The sequence below is a fragment of the Dipteris shenzhenensis genome, chromosome 12 (genome assembly GCF_047967505.1).
Source record: "Dipteris shenzhenensis isolate YYH24624 ecotype China chromosome 12, Dip_SZ_1.0, whole genome shotgun sequence".
Lineage (NCBI taxonomy): Eukaryota > Viridiplantae > Streptophyta > Polypodiopsida > Gleicheniales > Dipteridaceae > Dipteris > Dipteris shenzhenensis.
In genome coordinates, this window is record NC_141607.1 from 27,038,388 (window position 1) to 27,044,509 (window position 6,122).

Genomic DNA, 6,122 nt, shown 5'->3' on the forward strand with positions numbered 1-6,122 from the left:
ACTATAACCAGACCAGATTTGAGCTATGCTGTGGGGCTGGTGAGTCAGTTTATGCAGGCACCGAGGAAGCCACATTTGGATGCGGCTAGGCGCATACTACGGTATGTGAAGTCCACATTGCATTATGGACTGTTTTATGAAGCTGGGTGTGCATTACAGGTACATGGATACACAGATGCTGACTGGGCTGGTAGTGTCTCAGACAGGAGATCTACTAGTGGTTTTATGTTTTCCCTTGGGAGTGGTGCCATCAGTTGGAGCAGCAAGAAGCAGCCAACAGTTGCCTTGTCGAGCACAGAGGCTGAGTACAGGGGTGCAGCAATGGCTGCATGTGAGGTAGCTTGGTTACAGAAGCTACTTGCAGATATGGGACAGTCAATTCATGCAGCAGTTGTCATTCATTGTGACAACATTAGCAGCATCATGCTTGCTAATAACCCAGTTTATCATGCTAGAACGAAGCACATTGAGGTGCATTATCACTTTGTGAGAGAGAAGGTTCTAGCTGGTGAGATTGATCTTGTCTATGTCAGCACTGAGGAGTAGGTGGCTGATATTTTTACGAAGGCATTGGGTACCAAGAAGCTTCGTAGATTTAGGAGCTTGCTTGGTGTACGTGAGATGGATTTGAGCTTGAGGGGGAGTGTTGAGATATCAAGCTCTACCCCCGATATATCTCCTGGATGACTATCATTTATGTCACCGCCTATGTTAGTTGTACTCGTGGTGTAGTTAGACTACCACGTATGTTTTTGGTTTGGGTTCACATATGAACCACGTATTCTAGGGTTTGACATATAGGGTATTTCCCTCTTCTATTGTATTGTTGTTGTGTGCAAAAAGTGAAGAAAGGCTTCACCCTCCAACCTTGTGTCCTCTCTCTTTTCTGTGTTGTGAAGAAAGCTGAACTTGAGTCTCCTATCTCTCTCCCTTATTCTTTACAAAGGGATGGTCTTTGCATCAGATGGATGTGAAAAATGCCTTCTTGCATGGTGATTTGCAGGAAGAGGTTTATATGATGCAGCCAGAAGGTTATGAGGATAATTCACACCTCGATTTTGTATGCAGGTTGCGCAAAGCCTTGTATGGCTTAAAACAGGCGCCGAGGGCATGGTCAGACAAGATAGGGCAATATCTTGTCACTATTGGATTTCAGATTTCCAATTCAGATTTTTCACTTTATGTGAAAAGGACAAACAGAGGGATTGTGCTTATAGTCATCTATGTTGATGACTTGATTATTACAGGTGATAATGATGCAGACATTAATGAAGTGAAGCTGCTGTTGAAGCAGAAATTTGAGATGAAGGATTTGGGAGAGCTGCGTTACTTCTTGGGCATTGAGGTTATTAGATCCCTGAGTGGGATATGGCTGTTGCAAAGGCAATACGGTTTGGACATGCTGTCCAAATATGGGATGACAGGCTGTAAGCCTATTTCTATTCCATTGGAGCAGAATGTGAAGCTCAATGCAGAGACATGTGAGCTTCTTGAAGATATTACTATGTACAGGCGCATAGTAGGTAGCTTGATTTACATGACTATAACCAGACCAGATTTGAGCTATGCTGTGGGGCTGGTAAGTCAGTTTATGCAGGCACCGAGGAAGCCACATTTGGATGCGGCTAGGCGCATACTGCGGTATGTGAAGTCCACATTGCATTATGGACTGTTTTATGAAGCTGGGTGTGCATTACAGGTACATGGATACACAGATGCTGACTGGGCTGGTAGTGTCTCAGACAGGAGATCTACTAGTGGTTTTAGGTTTTCCCTTGGGAGTGGTGCCATCAGTTGGAGTAGCAAGAAGCAGCCAACAGTTGCCTTGTCAAGCACAGAGGCTGAGTACAGTGGTGCAGCAATGGCTGCATGTGAGGTAGCTTGGTTACGGAAGCTACTTGCTCACATGCAGCCATTGCTGCACCCCTGTACTCAGCCTCTGTGCTCGACAAGGCAACTGTAGGCTGTTTCTTGCTGCTCCAAGTGACTGCAGCACTCCCAAAAGAGAACACATATCCACTGGTAGATCGTCTATCAGAAATGCTACCAGCCCAATTAGCATCAGTGTATCCTGTAAAGAATAAGGGAGAGAGATAGGAGACTCAAGTTCAGCTTTCTTCACAACACACAAAAGAGAGAGGACACAAGGTTGGAGGGTGAAGCCTTTCTTCACTTTTGCACACAACAACAACAATACAATAGAAGAGGGAAATACCCTATATGTCAAACCCTAGAATACGTGGTTCATATGTGAACCCAAACCAAAAACATACGTGGTAGTCTAACTACACCACGAGTACAACTAACATAGGCGGTGACATAAATGATAGTCATCCAGGAGATATATCGGGGGTAGAGCTTGATATCTCAACACTCCCCCTCAAGCTCAAATCCATCTCACGTACACCAAGCAAGCTCCTAAGTCTGCGAAGCTTCTCGATACCCAATGCCTTCGTAAAAATATTAGCCACTTGCTCCTCAGTGCTGACATAGACAAGATCAATCTCACCAACTAGAACCTTCTCTCTCACAAAGTGATAATGCACCTCAATGTGCTTCGTTCTAGCATGATAAACTGGGTTATTAGCAAGCATGATGCTGCTAATGTTGTCACAATGAATGACAACTGCTGCATGAATTGACTATCCCATATCATTGCAGAAGCTACTCTATGATATGCATCAGTCTATAGATGGGCCGGTTGTCATTTATTGTGACAACATGAGCAGTATACACTTGGCAAAGAACCCAGTATTTCATGCTAGAACAAAGCACATTGAGGTGCATTATCACTATGTGCGGGAGAAGGTTTTACTAGGTCTTATTGATCTAGTTTATGTTAGCACAGAGGATCAGGTAGCTGACATATTCACAAAAGCATTGGGCGCAGAGAAGCTGCGCAAGTTCAGAGACCTGCTTGGTGTGCAGGAATTGGGATTGAGCTCGAGGGGGAGTGTTGAGATATCGAGCTCCACTCGCGATATGCCAGGGTGACCGTTGTGTATTTATGTCACCGACTTGTTAGCTGGAGATGCGGTTGGTACACCGCCCACGAATAATAGCTAGATGATAGCTATCCTTATCTACTCTAGTTTGTGGCTCAGTTAGTATGCCACCTTAGTTAGTTGAGTTTGGTTTGAGACCCACATATAGGGTTCTTCTATTTCTTTGTACTAGAGTTCTTTTGGCTTACACAACTAAGAAGAGGAAAACTGTTTTCAGCCTCCACCTTTGTGTGTATTCCCCCATTGTGCATGTGAGAAAGCCACAAGTGAGACTCCTTCCCTCTCTCCCACAATCTTCACAACATAGACATGCGCTTAAAGAGAGCTTTGCGCTGATATAAGTTTCATCAAAATCGGACTAATGAGAGGAAAGTTATGAGCAAAACACTAATGGGGGGTCAAACTGTCATGAAAATTGCCCTCCACTCATGCTAATTTCGCTTGAGCAGGATGCTCCCTCAAGGCTCCACCTTCATCAATGATCAACTACTCATAGATTTCACATAGAATAGGGTAAGTAACTCCCTTGGTGGCTCAAGAAATGGATGGATCATGTGTACACAATGAGCAACCGAATAGAAAGAACTTTTAGTTCTTTGAAAGTAAGAAAAGGGAAGAGAGACTCAAGAGAGGGAATAAGAAGTGACCTTCATTGTCAATAGAGTGAGATTCCACTCCAATGCAACTCAAAATACTACAAACACAAGGGAGAAGAAGAGGTTTCATACATACAAGAGGGAGCAGAAGCTCCAAGACTACTCATAGAGAGAGAATAAACTAGAGAGAGATGGACTCACGAGTCTACATAAGAGAATATCTACAAGAGGGAGAGAAGGCTCATGGAAGAGGCTTAAGGAGACTAGAGCTACAGCAACATGAGGCCTAATGGTGGAAGAGATGATGAACAAGGGAGAGGAGAGCTCCTTTTATAGAGATTTTGTCACCCTCCTTCACCCATTTACAATTGTTGCCTGTAGATTCTTTTCCCAATCAATCACATAAGCTCGTATGTCACCATCCATGTCCTTTTTGGCTACTCTTGCCATGTGTCCCATCAAAAGATGCTCAAGACTCTTAAAATATTGGAAAAGTCAAGAGTCTTCCCACATGGAGCCCATAGAGACCCTCTCTTTTCCATATGTCCACATCCTCCTTATTCCACATAGGGATTCTAGAAGGATTTCTCTTAACTCTGCACTCCTCCACATGCCTTCCACACGCTTGGCATGTGGCCTCTCTTATATTATTGGAATACATGGACATGAGTCCACCTCTTTATATGACTCACTCTTCCTATTTTCTAAAAACCCCATAATATCCCATACACAAATAACTCTCACCCCATACCAAGGTATTTATAATTCATACCTATGGTATATACATTGATCCATTCCGCTCATCCTCTCAATCCCATACAATATCTTAGAAAATAGAAATAAGTGAGAGCCACTAGGCTATCACTTGATACTCAAACTCTTATCAAACATAGAAGAAAACAATACCAATGCCAAATTAAAAAATATCAAAATTTGGTGTCACAATATACATTTATATTATAGATAAAATATATAAAATATATTATAATATATAATATCATATCATATACAATATATTAAATAATATTTAAGATATATTACTCTCTCTCTCTCTCTCTCTACACACACACACACACACTAGATTTATATATTTATATTTTATATAAAATACATAATATATAATGTATATAGTATATTTTAGATTTTATATAATATGTTATATTATAAATTATAAATTATAAATTATATAATATATAATATAATATCATATACTATATATTAAGTAATATTTAATATATATTATTATCTCTCTCTCTCTCTCTCTCTCTCTCTTATAAATATAAATATAAGTATATAGAAGTATATAAATTTAATATATATATAAAATAAATAAACAAATAACTAAATATACTTATTTATAAATATTTATATATATATATATATAAACCTCCCCCTCTCTTTCTCTCTCTCCATCTTTAGTCTCTCTCTCTACTGCTATCTTTCTCTCTCTCTCTCTCTCTCTCTCTCTCTCTCTCTCTCTCTCTCTCTCTCTCTCTCTCTCTCTCTCTCTCTCTCTCTCTCTCTCTCTCTCTACTGCTATGATGCCACATGATGGCTTCTGCTACTCATGCCACCTTCTGCTATCGTGCCACCTTTTGCCACCCTTCTACCACCGAGCCTCGAACATCCACGTGGCACTTTGAACCTCCATCAAACTCCACTAAAGCTTTACAGTGCTCCAAGCCTCCTCCAAACCGCTCCCCTCTCTTCCTGGGCCTCCACAATCCGACCACATTGGCTTGGTACGCCTCTCTCCCTCCTTAAGAAATAGTATCAAATAATTTGGTGTTCAACAGCATTTTACTCTCGATGCATGGACATTTGTTGCTATTCTAAATTTTCTATTTGGGGTTGTAACACATCACCTGTAGCCTTACTAAAATCATTGATAGTTAAAGGAGTTGGATCCAAATCTGAAATATCTTTTAGATTAGTGCAACCTTTGGCTTCATTGAAGACAACATCTCTACTAACAACAATGAGCTTTCATGTAAGTGGATTCCACAACCTACAGCCTTTGCTTGCATGGATATATCCAACAAAGATGCATTTAGTCCCTTTGTTATCCAACTGAGACATGTTTTTGTCTAGGACCAAAGGATATGGCACTGATCCAAAAATACAGAAGTGCCCAACTTTGGGAGGTTTACCATAAAGTGCTTGGAAAGGTGTGATGCTTTCTAAAGCTTTGGTGGGGCATCTTTGTTGTGCCTCCCTTGACTCTTGATGAAGGTAGTAAGTCCTTGTGGATCCAGCATTCTGTGTGTCTACATATATGCTTATGTGTATGTTGATTCTCTAGGCACATGTGTGTGTGTGTGTGTGTGTGTGGTATTATTGTACATGTGTGTCTCTATGTGTGGATTTTAATGTATACATACTCAAACATGCCCAAAGAATCAACACACATGTACATGGGACTAGATGCATCGTGACATGTGTGTGCATAGATAGGCAAGCAACACATTTATATGTCATGGGGATCCTTCCTCATCCTATCTCATGGCATGTTGGACTACCA